Below are 23,491 nucleotides of genomic sequence, written 5' to 3' on the forward strand. Positions count from 1 at the left end.
TAGGGTTCGGTCGGGAGGGGTGGGGGGTTATGCGGGGAGAGGTGGGCCGGCCGGGGCGGGCTGGCCGACTGGGCCGGCCGGTTGGCTAGCTGGGTCGGTTGGCCCGGGGGTTTGGGTTTTTTTTTCTTTTTTTTGTTTTATTTTCTTTATTTTCCTTTTACGGTTTTACTTTAGTTACATTTATTTTAGTTTTAGCAAAATATACACTTAGCACCTAAATTAGTATTTCAACTTAGTCCATGGTCACAAAAAGGTTTAACCCCCAAATAAAATAGTTTAGTATTTTATAAAATTCAAAAGGCACTTATCTAGTTGTTTTAGCTACTCCTTTATTCATTTAACAGTATTTAAACATTTTATAAAAGTGTGGTTTCTCCACCATAATTATCTATGCAATATTTGGTTCACTCCGAACATTTTAGTTTTAATATTTGAAAACTTTTATTGTTTGCCTATTTTTGAATTTGAATTTGAATCGGTTTCGAACTATCTCGAGATTAGCAACTGTAAATGAGGTGACGTGACATCATTACCAGAGGGTTACTGTAGCTTGATTACCCGGGCGTCACAATGCCAGGACGCCCAAGTGTCTTGCGCTTCTCGGCCTCATTGTAGGCTTATACACATCTTTCAGCCAGAGACTTCATCCGCTCACGTGAGCCCTGAGCTTCTGCACGCTTCTTCAGAAAGTTTTCCTTGAGCTCATGCAACATGGTCTTGAAGCTCTTCACTTCTTGCACGCTGAGCTTAGCCATATTCTTCTTGAACTGAGCCTTTTCATGATCAATTTTCTGCTTCAGTTCAACAATGCGCTGGGCAATGGCAAGTTCTGAAGCAATTGTGCCTTGGAAGGCGACGCTGAGGCCAACAGGCAGCTACAGATCTTCGAAGCCGATGTTTGGTGTGGCAAACCATTCTTCGATGAAGTTGTGGATGATGGCGACATCAAAGAGAGGCAAATTGTTGAAGATTTCAGCTTCTTCTTTGCTCTTGATGAGCTGCTCTAGAGCGTCATCTTCAAGATCTTCATCACTTGACAGATCAATGGCTTCGCTGCGCAGAATGGCAGCAGCTGTGAGCTCTTTGCCGGTGTATGGATGAGGCACCTTGGCCTTCTGGGGCTTGGAGACGCGGGATACGTCTTCAGACTGCACACTGTCTTCAGGAGGTGCAGTTGCCAATGGCTTCGCCTTTGAGATTTTTGATGAAGGGGCTGATTTTGAAGCTTTTGGCTTCTTCGACTGCTTTGGCTTCGGTACAGCAGGAGCTTCATCAGACTCAGAGTCAGTTGGAGGGTCATTCAAGGCAGTCCCTTGGACTAAGATGCGGGTGATGAGGCCCTCAAGATTGGCATACGGACCGATGATATTTGGTTCTGCGTAGCGTGTGCCATCTGCCCTTGGTGCTGAGGGACCAAGGTTGAAGTCTAACCCCAACTTCTTCTTGTTCTGCTTCGCTGATTGTTGGGCAAACTAGAAGTTGCGCTTGAACAGATTGTCGTCACGACACCAGAGTAGTGACGACGGATGTGCATCATCAGGATGTGGTCCTCGGACCATGCATGGGTAGAAGCTTTGGGCAATAGCTTCATCTCTGGACCTGGATACAAGGTTTTTGTATAAGATGTCTCCCCACGGTCTTTTGATGGCACTTTTCTCAGCATACTCTTGGGTTGTGAAGCGGTATTTGAACCATTGTTCAGCCCAATAGCGTCGAATTCATTGGATTCGGGTCTTGCGCTGCCCATAATTTTCTTCAGGATCTGTTTTATACATTTCTGCCAGGTCTTCAGGCAGATCTTTGGAAGTTCCTTCACGTCGCTGTCTGCCCCCCTTCCTTGCTGCTGCTTCTGAAGCCATAAACTTTAACTTGAAAGGCTTCAAAACTTTCAAAGGCTTCAAAGGCTTTCTTTTGCTGGACCAACAGGAACTGGCTTCAGGAGAGTTTATGTGATGCTGTAGGAATTCTGCAAATGAATGTAGACTATGAGAACCGAAGGATTCTCCCACGGACATGTACCTGTGACAGCATTAAGGTGCGAGGGAAGGGGAAGAGGTCATATGCATTCTCAGAAGGTTTTGAAGATTAATCAGTTTAGAAGACATTGACCTCATCGTGCAAAGACATTCACTCATAGATAAGAAGTTGGTTCCAGATTTGTACGAACCCACAGATTAGTACAAGTGAGGAATCTAACTACTTCATGAAGCACAAGTGAATATACTAGGCATGTTATGAGATGCAGATTGAGAGATCTAACTAGTGTGAAGATAAACTTTTTATGGTAGAAAGTGACAGAACCATGAGATCAAAAGAGGCTGTAAAAAGAAGTTTTATTTACCACACTTGGAACTCCTAGACGGAAGTGGGAGATGATGCCGAGCAGTTCAGTCCTCCGTGCCCTAACTTGGCGACGGAAGACACCTACGGCGACGGCGGAGAGAATGATGTCCGCGGTCGGCATGAGGACGGCGTCGGAGAGGTTGCGGCAGCGAAGCGCTTCGTCGCCGGCGTCGTCGAGAGCTAGCGTTGGCGCTAGGGTTCGTGCGAGGGTGGAAGAAGGACATAATGACCGCGATAAGTGTGAATTTATAGGCGCAGGGACGGCACTGCGCTATTACTCAGGTGCCCCTGGCGATTCTCATTTGAGTAGTACGTGGCCATCATGCGGTATTTTGGGGGCAGTTCCACATCCCACGCATGCCTGGATTGTCGGGCGGTTGTTCCTACTTCTCCGGATTTTATGTGGAGGAATGAGCATTGAAAACGGACTTTATGGTTGTCTCTATATCTTCTGCTGACAAGGATGCAGTGAAGACATTCGACAGTTTCAATAGAATGCATATGACTTGGAGAGATAGAATTTGAGATAGAGAGCATAGAGAGATTAGGGTCCGATCACATTCACTTAGTTCAAAAGATTCAACCAAGAAGACATAGCTATAAGTGAACGCTGTAGAGGACAGAGCACTAGTATGTATATATCTATATAATCAACGTAGTGAAGATAATCATGAAGACAAGTTAAGTTCGAAGCCAAACCAAATGTGAAGATATTGCAAGGTAACGCCATGAGTGAAACACTTCAAAATAGAACGTTTGGTGGTGGCGTTACCCACCGTATAGGAAGTATTAGACCCAGACATGGCGCACAATTATCGTGGCGCTCCGAAGTCAAATTCCACATTAATGTATTCACACTTAGAATGTATGTCTTCATTGAATGAAGATATACTTTACTTTGTGCGTTGCACATCTAAGTCATCATATGCATAAGTGTTAGGATGTGTGCCTAATCACAGGACATTTGAGGATTCCAGGATATTTAGCTCACACCGTAACTTGCAAAATCTCTTCTTATCCAAGGGCTTGGTGAAGATATCTGCCAATTGTTCTTCAGTGTTGACGTGTATGATATCAATGTCTTCCTTCACAACATGATCTCTGAGAAAGTGATGACGAATTTCAATGTGCTTTGTCTTCGAGTGCTGAACTGGGTTGTTGGCAATCTTGATGGCGCTTTCGTTGTCGCAGTAAAGTGGCACTTGCTTCAGATGAATGCCATAGTCCTTGAGTGTTTGCTTCATCCACAGAAACTGAGCGCAGCAAGATCCAGCAGCAATGTATTCAGATTCAGCAGTGGAGAGAGATACACAGTTCTGCTTCTTTGAAGACCAACATACAAGTGATCGTCCCAGAAAGTGACATGTGCCTGACGTAGATTTGCGATCAACTTTGTCACCAACATAATCAGCATCCGAGAATCCAACCAAATCAAACTCTGAGCCCTTTGGATACCATAATCCTAGAGTTGGGGTGTGAGCCAAATATCGAAGAATTCGCTTCACAGCTAAGTGATACGACTCCTTTGGTGCCGCTTGAAATCGAGCACACATGCAAACACTAAGCATAATATCTGGCCTAGATGCACATAATCATAGGGCTTGTTTGAGGCCATACAGTGCCTTATTGAGCTTGTATACCATGTCAGGATGTTTTGGATTTTCAAAGCCAGGTGGTTGTGCAACGTACACTTCTTCTTCAATCTTGCCATTGAGAAAGGCACTTTTCACATCCATTTGATATAGAAGTATGTTATGATGATTTGCATAGGCCAGCAGTATGCGTATGGCTTCAAGCCTAGCCACCGGAGCAAATGTTTCATCAAAGTCAATGCCCTCCACTTGAGTATATCCTTGAGCAACGAGACGAGCTTTGTTTCTGACAACTTGACCATGCTCATCTTGCTTGTTGCGGTATATCCATTTGGTGCCTATTATGTTGTGCTTCCGTGGATCAGGATTCTTAACCAGTTCCCATACATTATTCAGCTCAAACTGTTGAAGCTCTTCTTGCATAGCTTGAATCCATTCAGGTTCCATGAAGGCTTCTTCAACTTTCTTGGGTTCTGATATTGAGACGAATGAGAAGTGCCCACAGAAATTTGCTAGCTGAGTTGCCCTTGAACGAGTGAGTGGACCAGGTGCATTGATGCTGTCAATTATTCTGTCAATCTGCACTTTATTGGCAACACAAGGATGTACAGGGCGATGACTTTGCTCTTGCTGATCTGTGTTGTTGTTGGGAGGAATGTCTTCAGTCTGAGCATTGTCTTCATGTTGATCAGGTGCTGAGATGATAAGTTCTTCTTCAGGATTAGCTTCAGAAGGTATATTCTCTCCAGTTCCCATAATCTTGATTGATTCACTAGCTGGAACTTCATCTAGCACATTTGGCAGTTGCTCTCTTTGTGAACCATTTGTCTCATCGAACCGCACATCCACTGTTTCAACCACTTTGTAATGAAAGAGATTGAAGACTCTGTAGGAGTGCGAATCCTTTCCATATCCAAGCATAAAACCCTCATGTGCTTTTGGTGCAAATTTTGAAGTGTGATGTGGGTCCTTGATCCAGCACCTTGCGCCGAATACTCTGAAGTAACTGATATTTGGCTTCTTGCTAGTTAGGAGTTCATAAGATGTCTTGTTTAGAAGCTTGTGAAGATAAACACGATTGATTGTGTGGCATGCAGTGTCAATGGCTTCGGTCCAGAATTTTCTTGGAGTCTTGTATTCATCTAGCATTGTTCTGGCCATCTCAATGAGTGTTCTGTTCTTGCATTCGACGACGCCATTCTGCTGTGGCGTGTACGGAGCTGAGAATTCATGTGTGATGCCCAAGGTATCAAGATATGTATCAAGGCCAATATTCTTGAATTTAGTGCCATTGTCACTTCTGATGTGTTTTATCTTGGCACCAAAATTGTTTATAGCACGATTGGCGAAGCGTCTGAAGACATTCTGCACTTCAGTCTTGTAAAAGATTATGTGCACCCAAGTATATTTAGAGTAATCATCAACAATGAGAAGCCATAGAGGCAAGCAGTAGTAGTAAAAGTTGAGTAGTAAGTGGGACCGAAAAGATCCATGTGGAGCAGTTCGAAGGGTTGAGTAGTAGTCATGATTGTCTTCGAAGGATGTTTTGCCCTTGTCATCTTCCCTGCTTCACAGGCACCGCATAAGTGATCTTTCTTGAACTTGACGCCCTCGATGCCTATGACATGCTTCTTCTTTGCAAGGGTGTGGAGGTTCCTCATGCCAGCATGCCCAAGCCTCCGATGCCAAAGCCAGCATTCTGAAGCTTTTGCAAGAAGACATACTGCAAGTTGTGGCCCTCCTGAGAAATCTACCATGTACAGATCATCTTTTCGATACCCTTCAAACACTAGAGACTTGTTAGATTCCATTAGTACTAGGCAACGATATTTTCCAAACATTACGATCATGTTCAAATCGCAAAGCATTGAGACAGACATTAAGTTGAAGCCAAGGGATTCAACAAGCATGACTTTATCCATGTGTTGATCCTTTAAGATTGCAACTCTACCTAGACCCAATACCTTACTTTTACTAGTCTCAGCAAATGTGATGTGGCTCTTGTCGGATGGACGTAAGGTTGAGTCCATAAGAAGGCTTCTTTTGCCAGTCATGTGATTTGTACACCCACTGTCAATAATCCATTCTGAAGACTTTGAAGACGCTGGTGTCGTACCCTACAGTGCAGTTAGGGGGATAGGCTTCACGAAGAGAATTGTGAAGCAAAAATATTTGACGAACCAGTGGGTTATGAAAACTTAGATCCAGATTAGGACTAATAGGGAGAGTAGCATGCGATTCAGGAACGAAGTACATAATGATGCCATTCGGGCATTTTATCTTGTGCCCTACAAGATTTTTAAGGTCCCCAGCAATAGCATCAGAAGATTTTGTTTTTCTGCTGGAGACCTTTCCCTGCAAAAGAGTGTTAAGCTTTCTTAACCACCCACATCTTCAATGGTGGCTTAGAAGCAATAAGTCTAAGTGCAGCATCTGAGAATTTTGGCTTTGAAGCCTTAGCAAACAGTCTTGCAGGTGGACAATAGTACTCATAAGAATAAGCAGAATAATTTTTGGTCATATGAACATGACGGTTTGATGAACCGCTCTCATATTCATATGCCTGAGTATGATTTCCCTGCAAAACATTTGCGTTAGTGCGACTCGGGTGAGTCCTCTGTCTGTATGAAGCCTTTGGACCATATGAAGCCTTTGGTCTGAGGTTTGTCTTCTTCATGTGAGGTGTCATGAAGACATTCACAGGAAGATTTTCCAGACACTTTTTCGGAACCTAGATCTTCTTCATAGGCGGTCCATTCCTGCAGTTAGTACCAATGTACCTGGCAAACACTTCACCATTCTGATTCTTAAACAGTTTATAGTTTGCATCAAAGGATTCATCAATGATAATGGGGTTAGCACATGTGAAGCCAGAAAATTGGATGGATCTGCTGAAGGTTCCTTTGCAGCAATCCATGTGGTGTTGGGGTACTGCTCAGGTTTGCAGTAAGTGCCATCTGCATTTATTTTCCTTACGAACCCAACACCCTCTTTCCTAGGGTTTCGGTTCAGAATCTGCTTCTTGAGGACATCACATAATGTCTGATGTCCTTTAAGACTTTTGTACATCCCTATTTCAAGCAATGTCTTCAACCTAGCATTCTCATCAGCAATAGCAGTGGTATCCTCAGTAGAGGGGTTAGTTACCACATCAACAGTTGAAAATATTGCAACAGCAGTAGCAGTGGAACATTCAGCAACAGAAGTAGCATTATCACGCTCAATGCATTTAAGACATGGTGGTTCAAATCCTTCCTGAGCGGAACTGATCTGTTCGGCGCGAAGTGATTCGTTTTCCTTTTGAAGATCTTCATGAGCCGCTCTCAATTTCTCAAGTTCTTGCTTCCTTTGAAGATAATCATAGGAAAGCTTTTCATGAGTTGTTGAGAGAGTATCAAGACGATCTTCAAGTTCCTGATACTTAACGTGAAGATTTTTTATGTCTTCAATTAAGGATTCAGATCGAGTCATTTCAGCACCCAACATATCATCGCTTCTGTCTAACAGTTTTTGAATATGTTCCATAGCTTTCTGTTGTTCAGTTGCAATTTTAGCAAGTGTTTTGTAGCTGGGTTTTGAATCACAGTTAGAGTCATCATCACTAGATGTTTGATAGCGAGTAGTGCGTGTGTTTACCTTGGCACCGCGTGCCATGAAGCAGTAGGTAGGAGTGGAGTCGTTCTTGTCATTCACATTAGTGTCGGTGATGAAGTCATTGTCTTCAGTGTTGAAGATGGACTTGGCGACGTATGCTGTAGCCAGACTCGCAATGCCAGAATCAGACTCCTCAGATTCCATCTCTGCCTCCTCAGAAGCGGACTCCTCCTCTGAATCCATTTCCTTGCCAACAAACACACGTGCCTTGCCAGATGAGCTCTTCTTGTGTGATGAAGACTTTGAGGAAGACTTGGAAGAAGACTTTGAGTATTTCTTCTTCTTCTTGTCGTCAGAATCATATTCCTTGCTCTTCTTCTTCCTTCTGTTCTCATTGTCCCACTATGGACACTCAGAGATGAAGTGTCTAGTTTTCTTGCACTTGTGACATGTTTTCTTCTTGTAGTCATGAGAAGAAGTTTCATCATTCCTTGAGCTTGATCGTGAAGATTTTCTGAAGCCTTTCTTCTTGGTGAATTTTTGGAACTTCTTCACTTGCATTGCAAGTTCCCTTCCAATGTCTTCAGGATCATTAGAACTGCTGTCAGATTCTTCTTCAGATGAGGAAACAGCTTTTGCCTTCAAGGCACGAGTTCGCCCATAGTTTGGACCGTAGATATCTCTTTTCTCAGAAAGCTGAAACTCATGTGTGTTGAGCCTCTCAAGTATGTCAGACGGATCGAGTGTCTTGAAATCAGGATGTTCTTGAATCATCAGGGCTAGGATGTCAAACGAACTATCAAGTGATCTCAGCAGCGTCTTGACGATTTCATGTTTGGTGATCTCAGTGGCGCCGAGGGCTTGAAGCTCATTTGTGATGTCAGTGAGCCGGTCAAATGTGTGCTGGACATTCTCATTGTCATTTCGCTTGAAGCGGTTGAAGAGGTTGCGAAGAACACTGATTCTCTGATCTCTCTGGGTTGAGATGCCTTCATTGACCTTGGAGAGCCAGTCCCAGACCAGCTTGGATGTCTTCAAGGCACTCACACGGCCATACTCTCCTTTTGTCAGATGACCACAGATGATATTTTTGGCAGTAGAGTCCAGTTGAGTGAACTTCTTGACATCAGCAGCAGTGACACCTTATCCAGCCTTGGGAACGCAGTTCTCGACGACATACCATAGGTCGACGTCAATGGCTTCAAGATGCATGCACATCTTATTCTTCCAGTAGGGATATTCAGTTCCATCGAAGACGGGGCACGCAGCGGAGACTTTGATTATCCCTGCAGTCGACATAGCTAAAACTCCAGGTGGTTAAACCGAATCACACAGAACAAGGGAGCACCTTGCTCTAATACCAATTGAAAGTGCGTTATATCGACTAGAGGGGGGGTGAATAGGCGATTTTTATGAAAGTCTTCAAAACGTGGAAGTTATGAAGACAAACAGTAGAGATATGCCTATCACCATGCAACGGAAGTTAGATTACACTAGGCAAGCCATGGTCAAGTATTCAATAGAGTGAAAGCACAATGACAAGTAGCTGTAGTGTAACAATGAATGTTTTCAGCATAGACTTGAGGCCTTGGACCTTTGCGAAGCCTGCGGAACGCAGACGACGCTTGTGGGGTTGGAGTGGGCTGGGCCTCAAAGTCTTCTTCCTCTTGAGGGCGATCTGCCCATGACACATCTTGTGCAATTGGCGTCAGAGGACGACCAATGCTGATGAGCTCGCTTTGTTCATACTGAGGAAGGGCTGCATCATCTTGTACATTGTCCTGATGACCAATGTCTTCAGCAGCAATGGGGTCGGCTGCTGGTATGTTTTCAGCTTCAGGAGCCTCTGTGGAAGCAGGCTCATGAACCGTTAGTTGGCGTTCTGCGTTCGGGTGCACCATAGCAATAGGTTGAACTATCAAGGGCTCTGTGGGAGCAGCCCGAGATTTCTTGATCTTTCTCTTTTTCTTGCTGGGGGCAGTAGGAGAGGCTTCAGAGCTCTTCCTCTTCCTGGCTTCAGCCTCAGCAGTTCTTGTCTTCTTGAGTTCTGAAGCTGTTGACCGGCTCTTTGACTTCGAGCCAGTCGTTGCAGTTGGGAAGACAATTGGAACTGCTTCTTGCCTTGGTGCCTCTGGTTCAGCTGGAACAGTCTTCTTCTTTTTCTTTGCGGCCATCTTGGGGTCAATGCCAGGACGCCCAAGTGTCTTGCGCTTCTCGGCCTCATTGTAGGCTTGTACACATCTTTCAGCCAGAGACTTCATCCGCTCACGTGAGCCCTGAGCTTCTGCACGCTTCTTCAGAAAGTTTTCCTTGAGCTCATGCAACATGGTCTTGAAGCTCTTCACTTCTTGCACGCTGAGCTTAGCCATATTCTTCTTGAACTGAGCCTTTTCATGATCAATTTTCTGCTTCAGTTCAACAATGCGCTGGGCAATGGCAAGTTCTGAAGCAATTGTGCCTTGGAAGGCGACGCTGAGGCCAACAGGCAGCTGCAGATCTTCGAAGCCGGTGTTTGGTGTGGCAAACCATTCTTCGATGAAGTTGTGGATGATGGCGACATCAAAGAGAGGCAAATTGTTGAAGATTTCAGCTTCTTCTTTGCTCTTGATGAGCTGCTCTAGAGCGTCATCTCCAAGATCTTCATCACTTGACAGATCAATGGCTTCGCTGCGCAGAATGGCAGCAGCTGTGAGCTCTTTGCCGGTGTATGGCTGAGGCACCTTGGCCTTCTGGGGCTTGGAGACGCGGGATACGTCTTCAGACTGCACACTGTCTTCAGGAGGTGCAGTTGCCAATGGCTTCGCCTTTGAGATTTTTGATGAAGGGGCTGATTTTGAAGCTTTTGGCTTCTTCGACTGCTTTGGCTTCGGTACAGTAGGAGCTTCATCAGACTCAGAGTCAGCTGGAGGGTCATTCAAGGCAGTCCCTTGGACTAAGACGCGGGTGATGAGGCCCTCAAGATTGGCATACGGACCGATGATATTTGGTTCTGCGTAGCGTGTGCCATCTGCCCTTGGTGCTGAGGGACCAAGGTTGAAGTCTAACCCCAACTTCTTCTTGTTCTGCTTCGCTGATTGTTGGGCAAACTGGAAGTTGCGCTTGAACAGATTGTCGTCACGACACCAGAGTAGTGACGACGGATGTGCATCATCAGGCTGTGGTCCTCGGACCATGCATGGGTAGAAGCTTTGGGCAATAGCTTCATCTCTGGACCTGGGTACAAGGTTTTTGTATAAGATGTCTCCCCACGGTCTTTTGATGGCACTTTTCTCAGCATACTCTTGGGTTGTGAAGCGGTATTTGAACCATTGTTCAGCCCAATAGCGTCGAATTCATTGGATTCGGGTCTTGCGCTGCCCATAATTCTCTTTAGGATCTGTTTTATACATTTCTGCCAGGTCTTCAGGCAGATCTTTGGAAGTTCCTTCACGTCGCTGTCTGCCCCCCTTCCTTGCTGCTGCTTCTGAAGCCATAAACTTTAACTTGAAAGGCTTCAAAACTTTCAAAGGCTTCAAAGGCTTTCTTTTGCTGGACCAACAGGAACTGGCTTCAGGAGAGTTTATGTGATGCTGTAGGAATTCTGCAAATGAATGTAGACTATGAGAATCAAAGGATTCTCCCACGGACATGTACCTGTGACAGCATTAAGGTGCGAGGGAAGGGGAAGAGGTCATATGCATTCTCAGAAGGTTTTGAAGATTAATCAGTTTAGAAGACATTGACCTCATCGTGCAAAGACATTCACTCATAGATAAGAAGTTGGTTCCAGATTTGTACGAACCCACAGATTAGTACAAGTAAGGAATCTAACTACTTCATGAAGCACAAGTGAATATACTAGGCATGTTATGAGATGCAGACTGAGAGATCTAACTAGTGTGAAGATAAACTTTTTATGGTAGAAAGTGACAGAACCATGAGATCAAAAGAGGCTGTAAAAAGAAGTTTTATTTACCACACTTGGAACTCCTAGACGGAAGTGGGAGATGATGCCGAGCAGTTCAGTCCTCCGTGCCCTAACTTGGCGACGGAAGACACCTACGGCGACGGCGGAGAGAACGATGTCCGCGGTCGGCGTGAGGACGGCGTCGGAGAGGTTGCGGCAGCGAAGCGCTTCGTCGCCGGCGTCGTCGAGAGCTAGCGGTGGCGCTAGGGTTCATGCGAGGGTGGAAGAAGGAGATAATGACCGCGGTAAGTGTGAATTTATAGGCGCAAGGACGGCACTGCGCTATTACTAAGGTGCCCCTGGCGATTCGCATTTGAGTAGTACGTGACCATCATGCGGTATTTTGGGGGCAGTTCCACATCCCACGCACGCCTGGATTGTCGGGCGGTTGTTCCTACTTCTCCGGATTTTATGTGGAGGAATGAGCATTGAAAACGGACTTTATGGTTGTCTCTATATCTTTTGCTGACAAGGATGCAGTGAAGACATTCGACAGTTTCAATAGAATGCATATGACTTGGAGAGATAGAATTTGAGATAGAGAGCATAGAGAGATTAGGGTCCGATCACATTCACTTAGTTCAAAAGATTCAACCAAGAAGACATAGCTATAAGTGAATGCTGTTGAGGACAGAGCACTAGTATGTATATATCTATATAATCAACGTAGTGAAGATAATCATGAAGACAAGTTAAGTTCGAAGCCAAACCAAATGTGAAGATATTGCAAGGTAACGCCATGAGTGAAACACTTCAAAATAGAATGTTTGGTGGTGGCGTTACCCACCGTATAGGAAGTATTAGACCCAGACACGGCGCACAATTATCGTGGCGCTCCAAAGTCAAATTCCACATTAATGTATTCACACTTAGAATGTATGTCTTCATTGAATGAAGATATACTTTACTTTGTGCGTTGCACATCTAAGTCATCATATGCATAAGTGTTAGGATGTGTGCCTAATCACAGGACATTTGAGGATTCCAGGATATTTAGCTCACACCGTAACTTGCAAAATCTCTTCTTATCCAAGGGCTTGGTGAAGATATCTGCCAATTGTTCTTCAGTGTTGACGTGTATGATATCAATGTCTTCCTTCACAACATGATCTCTGAGAAAGTGATGACGAATTCAATGTGCTTTGTCTTCGAGTGCTGAACTGGGTTGTTGGCAATCTTGATGGCGCTTTCGTTGTCGCAGTAAGGTGGCACTTGCTTCAGATGAATGCCATAGTCCTTGAGTGTTTGCTTCATCCATAGAAGCTGAGCGCAGCAAGATCCAGCAGCAATGTATTCAGATTCAGCAGTGGAGAGAGATACACAGTTCTGCTTCTTTGAAGACCAACATACAAGTGGTCGTCCCAGAAAGTGACATGTGCCTGACGTAGATTTGCGATCAACTTTGTCACCATCATAATCAGCATCCGAGAATCCAACCAAATCATACTCTGAGCCCTTTGGATACCATAATCCTAGAGTTGGGGTGTGAGCCAAATATCGAAGAATTCGCTTCACAGCTAAGTGATGCGACTCCTTAAGTGCCGCTTGAAATCGAGCACACATGCAAACACTAAGCATAATATCTGGCCTAGATGCACATAAATAAAGCAAAGAACCAATCATGGAGCGGTATACCTTTTGATCGAACTCTTTACCATTGTCGTCAGGACCTAGATGATGTTTGGCTAGCATTGGTGTTGTGAAGCCTTTGCAGTCTTGCATACCGAACTTCTTCAGGCAATCTTTGAGATACTTCTCTTGAGATATAAAGATGCCATTGCGTTGTTGTCGTATTTGAAGATCAAGGAAGAACTTCAGCTCCCCCATCATGGACATCTGATATTGCTTTTGCATCATATATCCAAACTCTTCACTGTACTTCTGATCGGTGCAGCCAAAGATAATGTCATCGACATATATTTGGCACACAAACAGTTCACCATCATATGTCTTCGTGAAGAGAGTGGGATCTAGGGAACCAGGTAAGAAGCCTTTGCTCTTCAGGAAATATTTGAGGGTGTCATACCAGGCCCTAGGGCTTGTTTGAGGCCATACAGTGCCTTATTGAGCTTGTATACCATGTCAGGATGTTTTGGATTTTCAAAGCCAGGTGGTTGTGCAACATACACTTCTTCTTCAATCTTGCCATTGAGAAAGGCACTTTTCACATCCATTTGATATAGAAGTATGTTATGATGATTTGCATAGGCCAGCAGTATGCGTATGGCTTCAAGCCTAGCCACCGGAGCAAATGTTTCATCAAAGTCAATGCCCTCCACTTGAGTATATCCTTGAGCAACGAGACGAGCTTTGTTTCTGACAACTTGACCATGCTCATCTTGCTTGTTGCGGTATATCCATTTGGTGCCTATTATGTTGTGCTTCCGTGGATCAGGACGCTTAACCAGTTCCCATACATTATTCAGCTCAAACTGTTGAAGCTCTTCTTGCATAGCTTGAATCCATTCAGGTTCCATGAAGGCTTCTTCAACTTTCTTGGGTTCTGATATTGAGACGAATGCGAAGTGCCCACAGAAATTTGCTAGCTGAGTTGCCCTTGAACGAGTGAGTGGACCAGGTGCATTGATGCTGTCAATTATTCTGTCAATCTGCACTTTATTGGCAACACAAGGATGTACAGGGCGATGACTTTGCTCTTGCTGATCTGTGTTGTTGTTGGGAGGAATGTCTTCAGTCTGAGCATTGTCTTCATGTTGATCAGGTGCTGAGATGATAAGTTCTTCTTCAGGATTAGCTTCAGAAGGTATATTCTCTCCAGTTCCCATAAGCTTGATTGATTCACTAGCTGGAACTTCATCTAGCACATTTGGCAGTTGCTCTCTTTGTGAACCATTTGTCTCATCGAACCGCACATCCACTATTTCAACCACTTTGTAATGAAAGAGATTGAAGACTCTGTAGGAGTGCGAATCCTTTCCATATCCAAGCATAAAGCCCTCATGTGCTTTTGGTGCAAATTTTGAAGTGTGATGTGGGTCCTTGATCCAGCACCTTGCGCCGAATACTCTGAAGTAACTGATATTTGGCTTCTTGCTAGTTAGGAGTTCATAAGATGTCTTGTTTAGAAGCTTGTGAAGATAAACACGATTGATTGTGTGGCATGCAGTGTCAATGGCTTCAGTCCAGAATTTTCTTGGAGTCTTGTATTCATCTAGCATTGTTCTGGCCATCTCAATGAGTGTTCTGTTCTTGCGTTCGACGACGCCATTCTGCTGTGGCGTGTACGGAGCTGAGAATTCATGTGTGATGCCCAAGGTATCAAGATATGTATCAAGGCCAATATTCTTGAATTTAGTGCCATTGTCACTTCTGATGTGTTTTATCTTGGCGCCAAAATTGTTCATAGCACGATTGGCGAAGCGTCTGAAGACATCCTGCACTTCAGTCTTGTAAAAGATTATGTGCACCCAAGTATATCTAGAGTAATCATCAACAATGAGAAGCCATAGAGGCAAGCAGTAGTAGTAAAAGTTGAGTAGTAAGTGGGGCCGAAAAGATCCATGTGGAGCAGTTCGAAGGGTTGAGTAGTAGTCATGATTGTCTTCGAAGGATGTTTTGCCCTTGTCATCTTCCCTGCTTCACAGGCACCGCATAAGTGATCTTTCTTGAACTTGACGCCCTCGATGCCTATGACATGCTTCTTCTTCGCAAGGGTGTGGAGGTTCCTCATGCCAGCATGCCCAAGCCTCCGATGCCAAAGCCAGCATTCTGAAGCTTTTGCAAGAAGACATACTGCAAGTTGTGGCCCTGCTGAGAAATCTACCACGTACAGATCATCTTTTCGATACCCTTCAAACACTAGAGACTTGTCAGATTCCATTAGTACAAGGCAACGATATTTTCCAAACATTACGATCATGTTCAAATCGCAAAGCATTGAGACAAACATTAAGTTGAAGCCAAGGGATTCAACAAGCATGACTTTATCCATGTGTTGATCCTTTGAGATTGCAACTCTACCTAGACCCAATACCTTACTTTTACTAGTGTCAGCAAATGTGATGTGGCTCTTGTCGGATGGACGTAAGGTTGAGTCCATAAGAAGGCTTCTTTTGCCAGTCATGTGATTTGTACACCCACTGTCAATAATCCATTCTGAAGGCTTTGAAGACGCTGGTGTCGTACCCTACAGTGCAGTTAGGGGGATAGGCTTCACGAAGAGAATTGTGAAGCAAAAATATTTGACGAACCAGTGGGTTATGAAAACTTAGATCCAGATTAGGACTAATAAGGAGAGTAGCATGCGATTCAGGAACGAAGTACATAATGATGCCATTCGGGCATTTTATCTTGTGCCCTACAAGATTTTTAAGGTCCCCAGCAATAGCATCAGAAGATTTTGTTTTTCTGCTAGAGACCTTTCCCTGCAAAAGAGAGTTAAGCTATCTTAACCACCCACATCTTCAAGGGTGGCTTAGAAGCAATAAGTCTAAGTGCAGCATCTGAGAATTTTGGCTTTGAAGCCTTAGCAAACAGTCTTGCAGGTGGACAATAGTACTCATAAGAATAAGCAGAATAATTTTTGGTCATATGAACATGACGGTTTGATGAACCGCTCTCATATTCATATGCCTGAGTATGGTTTCCCTGCAAAACATTTGCGTTAGTGCGAATCGGGTGAGTCCTCTGTCTGTATGAAGCCTTTGGACCATATGAAGCCTTTGGTCTGAGGTTTGTCTTCTTCATGTGAGGTGTCATGAAGACATTCACAGGAAGATTTTCCAGACACTTTTTCGGAACCCAGATCTTCTTCATAGGCGGTCCATTCCTGCAGTTAGTACCAATGTACCTGGCAAACACTTCACCATTCTGATTCTTAAACAGTTTATAGTTTGCATCAAAGGATTCATCAATGATAATGGGGTTAGCACATGTGAAGCCAGATAAATTGGATGGATCTGCTGAAGGTTCCTTTGCAGCAACCCATGTGGTGTTGGGGTACTGCTCAGGTTTCCAGTAAGTGCCATCTGCATTTATTTTCCTTACGAACCCAACACCCTCTTTCCTAGGGTTTCGGTTCAGTATCTGCTTCTTGAGGACATCACATAATGTCTGATGTCCTTTAAGACTTTTGTACATCCCTATTTCAAGCAATGTCTTCAACCTAGCATTCTCATCAGCAATAGCAGTGGTATCCTCAGTAGAGGGGTTAGTTACCACATCAACAGTTGAAAATATTGCAACAGGAGTAGCAGTGGAACATTCAGCAACAGAAGTAGCATTATCACGCTCAATGCATTTAAGACATGGTGGTTCAAATCCTTCCTGAGCGGAACTGATCTGTTCGGCGCGAAGTGATTCGTTTTCCTTTTGAAGATCTTCATGAGCCGCTCTCAATTTCTCAAGTTCTTGCTTCCTTTGAAGATAATCATAGGAAAGCTTTTCATGAGTTGTTGAGAGAGTATCAAGACGATCTTCAAGTTCCTGATACTTAACGTGAAGATTTTTTATGTCTTCAATTAAGGATTCAGATCGAGTCATTTCAGCACCCAACAGATCATCGCTTCTGTCTAACAGTTTTTGAATATGTTCCATAGCTTTCTGTTGTTCAGTTGCAATTTTAGCAAGTGTTTTGTAGCTGGGTTTTGAATCACAGTCAGAGTCATCGTCACTAGATGTTTGATAGCGAGTAGTGCGTGTGTTTACCTTGGCACCGCGTGCCATGAAGCAGTAGGTAGGAGTGGAGTCGTTCTTGTCATTCGCATCAGTGTCAGTGATGAAGTCATTGTCTTCAGTGTTGAAGATGGACTTGGCGACGTATGCTGTAGCCAGACTCGCAATGCCAGAATCAGACTCCTCCTCAGATTCCACCTCTGCCTCCTCAGAAGCGGACTCCTCCTCTGAATCCATTTCCTCGCCAACAAACACACGTGCCTTGCCAGATGAGCTCTTCTTGTGTGATGAAGACTTTGAGGAAGACTTGGAAGAAGACTTTGAGTATTTCTTCTTCTTCTTGTCGTCAGAATCATATTCCTTGCCCTTCTTCTTCCTTCTGTTCTCATTGTCCCACTGTGGACACTCAGAGATGAAGTGTCCAGTTTTCTTGCACGTGTGACACGTTTTCTTCTTGTAGTCATGAGAAGAAGCTTCATCATTCCTTGAGCTTGATCGTGAAGATTTTCTGAAGCCTTTCTTCTTGGTGAATTTTTGGAACTTCTTCACTAGCATTGCAAGTTCCCTTCCAATGTCTTCAGGATCATTAGAACTGCTGTCAGATTCTTCTTCAGATGAGGAAACAGCTTTTGCCTTCAAGGCACGAGTTCGCCCATAGTTTGGACCATAGATATCTCTTTTCTCAGAAAGCTGAAACTCATGTGTGTTGAGCCTCTCAAGTATGTCAGACGGATCGAGTGTCTTGAAATCAGAATGTTCTTGAATCATCAGGGCTAGGATGTCAAACGAACTACCAAGTGATCTCAGCAGCGTCTTGACGATTTCATGTTCGGTGATCTCAGTGGCGCCGAGGGCTTGAAGCTCATTTGTGATGTCAGTGAGCCGGTCAAATGTGTGCTGGACATTCTCATTGTCATTTCGCTTGAAGCGGTTGAAGAGGTTGCGAAGAACACTGATTCTCTGATCTCTCTGGGTTGAGATGCCTTCATTGACCTTGGAGAGCCAGTCCCAGACCAGCTTGGATGTCTTCAAGGCACTCACACGGCCATACTGTCCTTTTGTCAGATGACCACAGATGATATTTTTGGCAGTAGAGTCCAGTTGAGTGAACTTCTTGACATCAGCAGCAGTGACACCTTCTCCAGCCTTGGGAATGCCGTTCTCGACGACATACCATAGGTCGACGTCAATGGCTTCAAGATGCATGCGCATCTTATTCTTCCAGTAGGGATATTCAGTTCCATCGAAGACGGGGCACGCAGCAGAGACTTTGATTATCCCTGCAGTCGACATAGCTAAAACTCCAGGTGGTTAAACCGAATCACACAGAACAAGGGAGCACCTTGCTCTGATACCAATTGAAAGTGCGTTATATCAACTAGAGGGGGGGGTGAATAGGCGATTTTTATGAAAGTCTTCAAAACGTGGAAGTTATGAAGACAAACAGTAGAGATATGCCTATCACTATGCAGCGGAAGTTAGATTACACTAGGCAAGCCATGGTCAAGTATTCAATAGAGTGAAAGCACAATGACAAGTAGCTGTAGTGTAACAAGGATCAGGTAGGAAGAAATTATGAAGCCAACCAAATCATACAGTTACATTGTGAAGACAAAAGATATAGCAAGCATGCAATGGCTTCACAATGAGTAACAGTAAGTAAGAGGAAGTGAAGATGAAACCAGTGACTCATTGAAGATAATGATGTGTTGGACCAGTTTCAGTTGCTGTGACAACTGTACGTCTGGTTGGAGCGGCTAGATATTTAAACCTTAGGACACACAGTCCCGGACACCCAGTCCTGAACATGCAGCTCAGGACACCAAGTCCTCACCGTATTCTCCTTGAGCTAAGGTCACTTAGTCCTCGCTCAATCACTCTGGTAAGTCTTCAAGGTAGACTTCCAAACCTTCACAGACTTCGTTCACTGGCAATCCACAATGTCTCTTGGATGCTCTGAACGCGACGCCTAACCGTCTGGAGGATTCACAGTCCTCAAGTGTAATAAGTCTTCAGATCACACAGACAAGAAGACTTAAGTGATGCCCAATGTTCTCTGGCTCTGGGTGGTTAGGGATTTTCTCCTCGCTAGGAATTTTCTCTCAAAGACTTCGAGGTGGGTTGCTCTCAAACGACAAAAGCCGTGCACTAAAATCTGAGCAGCCAACCGTTTATGGTTGTAGGGGGTGGGCTATTTATAGCCACTTGGCAACCCGACCTGATTTGTTCGAAATGACCCTGGGTCACTAAGGAACTGACACGTGTCTCAACGGTCAGATTTCAAACTCTCATGGCAACTTTACTTGGGCTACAAGCAAAGCTGACTTGTCCGGTTCTGGACAAGATTCGCTCTCATTGTCTTCACTCGAAGACATAGGTTTTTGGTTTAGGCATCACTTCAGTCATTCTAACTGGTTCTCCTGGACCCCACTTAATAGTACGGTGGTTCCTATGACTCAACACAAAGGAAAAGAACTACGAAAGATCTAAGTCTTCGAGCTCCATAGGCTTCATAACGTGTCTTCTTTTGTCATAGTCTTCAATATGAATATCTTCATATACCACTTTTGACTTCAATGTCTTCATACATTTTTAGGGGTCATCTCTGGTAGTAAAACCGAATCAATGAGGGACTTCTACCTGTGTTATCCTGCAATTCTCACAAACACATTAGTCCCTCAACTAGGTTTGTCGTCAATACTCCAAAACCAACTATGGATGGCACTAGATGCACTTACATATACCAACTGATATCTAACCAGCTGAGTACTTGTACCCTTTCGTTCTTGATGCATGAAAGCTTAGAGTATCTTCAGCCGCGCCTCCAGAAAGGTCTTCCCAGACGATTTTTTCGCTCCGGCGTTGAAAAAATGGCCCAATCACATCCCAGGAGCCCGATTTTCGCCGGCCTCAACCGAAATCAGCGTCGGCGGACTCAGGCCGAACCCGGCACGCTGGGGGGGCGCCCGGGGGCGCCGGGGCGAGTTGTTTCGGCGTGAAGCAGCCGCGGGCCCGCCGAGTCAGCTAGACGAGCGCTTTGTCGCCCTCATCACCTCGTTTTCCGTGGAAATCAATGCCAAGGCTGCTGCGCTGCCGCCGTTGGTCAGCCTTGCCATTGATTCCTCACGGGCGGCGCGACGAGGTCTCCCCTCCCGCCACGCGTACACACGGGTGCGGCTATATAAGATGGTGGCCTCCCTCGCCTCTGGCCACACCAGCCCTAGCCGCCGAGCTCTCCCTCTCCCGTGCGCCGCCGCCGAGCCCTCCCTCTCCCTCCCCCGTGCGCCGCCTCCGAGCCCTCCCCCACCCGACAGCCCCGATGGCCGAACGTTTCCCCAGCGACGAGGCGGCGGCCAACGGCTTCGGCTGCTGCTCCCTCTGCGAACAGGAGTCGTGGCTCCTGTTTGAGGCCAACATCCCGGCGCCGCCGGACATGCGCGCCGGGCCAGTGGGGTGGAGGCTCAGCAACGGGGGAGTGCCTATTCCCCCGTTGCCCGACGCCGTGGTGCGCGCCCCCTACTTCACCGCCGAGGTAGAGAATAGCGAGGGCCGCCACCTGTGGTGGGGCGTTCCCGCCGCACGCTCGAGGGCATGCTGACATACCTTGAGGGCGGCGACAACACCCGCCGCTGGCATACCCTCCCCGGCGAGGGCGGCCGCCCCGGCCCACCGCCGACGCGCCGGGCAATGGATGCCCAGGAGGTTCGGCTCCTCCTCGTCTTCCTCCTCGCACTCCTCCTCACGGTCTTCTTCCCACTCCTCCGGCTCTCCGGCGTTGCTCGGCGTCAGGGCCGGGCCCGCGGCGGAGACGCCGCTCGGCCGGCGCACTCGCAGCGCCGGCATCTTCATCAACGAGGCGGCCGGCACGCCTCCTCGTCGGCTCCTCCGCGCTTCGTCAAGCGAAAGACGGAGTCGGGGCTCGCGCCGGTGAAAACGGAGCCGGGTCTCCCTGCCGTGAAGATGGAACACGGCGACGTGGAGCTCGACGACGACGCGGCCCTGAAATGGGCGCGCAAGGACTCCTTGAAAATGGCGAGGGAGCGCCAGTGCGCCGCCCTGCGGCGCTTCGAGCAGCGCCGCCGGGGCCGTGACGAAGGAGGAGTCGTCGTCCTCGACGACAGCGACGACGACTACGCGCCACCGCCGCCACCAGTCCGCCATGGCGACGCCGGTCAGGGGTCCACCAGGGACGGCCGCTTCAAGGAGGAGAAGGCCGACGATGACGACGGCGACTACTCCGCGTTCAGCAAGTTCTTTTTTTAGATATATTTGCTATGTAAAAAGCCACGAACATGTCTAATATATGCCAAAATTTGCCGAAATTTAGACGTGTTTTAGCCGAACGTTTTTTTTTTAAAAATTAAACGTCTGGGGGCGGCCTTGGGGCCGGCGGCTGGGGACCAACTCGCCCTCAGGCCGTTTTTTTTGCGCCGGCTCACATCCAGGCGGCGATTTTAGGCGCCCCCTGGGGGGCCAACGGCTGGAGATGCTCTTAGCCTCCTCTCTTCTTTTAAGTTAGTACTTCCCCGTGTCCATTTATTCATCCACCGAAGTTTACAGGCCTGCAAATCAAATTTGTTCACCTCAAAGAATTTTAGTTTGCCTGGATTATGAATGCAAGAAGAAAGATACGGAAACCCCATCTATTTGATTATCTATAAATCAAGATTTCAGAGTGGTATTGAAAAAAGAACAGGCATCTACACGTATATGTTCCTCTTTTGCCCAACCAGCATGCTCATGGTTAGTTGCCAACCCAGCATATACATGCAATCAGTCAGGACAACCGTTGCTGGGGAGCAAGTAGCTGGAAGTGGAAGGTGGCCTTCCATAGATTTGAGAATGACCTTTTAGTTCCCAACTGCCAACATAATTTTAAGGGCGAATCTGTCTGGTGGTAACCATTCTTATGCACATCCACCCTGGATCTTCCCAGATTGCTTTCTCATTTGTTATTGCCCGTTCACCGGCCACACTTCGATATGTACCGTGTGCGGCGAGAGCGACCGGGCAACACTTTATGAGACGTCGGCTCAACGAGAGAGGACATTTGCCTCATTGGCTAACCAAGATCTGGACTTTGGTGCTAGCTAACCATGTACGTAATATGTTTTCAGCAACTAAACAAACATATTACTGCTGGCAGCACATACCGACTGGCAGATCCTTTGAAGTGGCAATGTGTAAAGAATGTGGACACTGTTTGCGACGGTTTACAATCAGGAAAACGGTATGTCGGCATTGCGTCGACGCGGCATATTGTTGCTTCAGTCTTCTTTGTCTAGCCAGCGTGCATCCTTCCTTTCACTGGTTGTGGTTGGATCTTCAGGTTTTAATTGGATCTTCAGGTTTTAATTGGATCTTAGATTGGACCTCTTCCATGTGAGAGAGGGATGAGGGTGCTTTTGTACTTGTTTACAACACACAGTCGTTGGCACGTGAAGCCACGAATCTCACATCAGTTTTTTATCATCTGAATCTCAGCTTGTCTGAAAGAACACAAATCACTCTGGGAATTGGGAACAGTTTTTTTTTTTTTTTGAGAAAATTGGGAATCTCAGTTAGTCCTTTATTTTGGATTATTTTTTTAACAAGGGGGCCTCTGTTTTTTAGGAGAAAGAAAAATCTTGGCTAATGTGGTGCACCAACTAGAAGTAGCAGCCGATGTCAAAAAAAAGAAAACCAGTAGCAGCCCAATTCGTCCAAGCGAAACAAACTGGGCCATCGATGCCTGTGGGCCGCGACCTTTGTTCACGGGCTTCTTGGAAGATACGAGGCGCAGAGCCGAAATTACCCCGTGCTGCCGTGCACCCTCGTATGAGCAAAGAAACGAACACAAACTAACTCGTCGTTGGTGGAATAGTCCTGTATCGCTTTTGCACTTGAGCGAAGGCGGAACGTAGTGCAATAAAAGGGGACACCCGGCCACAGTTTAAATCATATCTTTCTCGGCCTGTTGGCTAAGATCAAGTGTAGTATCTGTTCTTATCAGTTTAATATCTGATAATGAATCTTCGGATTCACATGATATTAATTTAAATTTTTTTGTGGGGAGGGCCCATCATAGTGGCTTGCTGCTAGGGCTCTCAAGCATTGCTCGGGCTTTGCACTATAGCCCTTGGCTTACGCACCTCAACCAAAGCAAAATCAAATAAATTGTTTTCTTAACCAAACCAGAACAACCAAAACAAGATAGTAACTATATTCATGACAAGAAATATTGCAGTTGTTTGATATTTTCTACTTAGCACATATTTTGTGGGACAAAAAAGGTGCAACTGTTTGATACTCCCTTTGTCAAAGGGAGTAGTTTCTAGCATATATTTTGTAGGCCAAAACAAATGTTGATTGAAAGGAGAAAAAGCAGTGGACTGGTCTTAAC

The 23,491-nt window shown here is 45.7% G+C and overlaps 1 non-coding gene across 1 annotated transcript; it reads left to right on the forward strand.

Annotated features, from left to right (window-relative positions):
- The first annotated feature begins 23,048 nt into the window (after positions 1-23,048).
- LOC123155067 (U2 spliceosomal RNA) lies at positions 23,049-23,245 on the forward strand. Its single transcript, XR_006477197.1, has one exon. It is a non-coding gene; the product is annotated as a U2 spliceosomal RNA (small nuclear RNA).
- Positions 23,246-23,491: the final 246 nt, after the last annotated feature.

Source organism: Triticum aestivum, chromosome 7A (assembly GCF_018294505.1).
Source record: "Triticum aestivum cultivar Chinese Spring chromosome 7A, IWGSC CS RefSeq v2.1, whole genome shotgun sequence".
NCBI classification, from domain to species: domain Eukaryota; kingdom Viridiplantae; phylum Streptophyta; class Magnoliopsida; order Poales; family Poaceae; genus Triticum; species Triticum aestivum.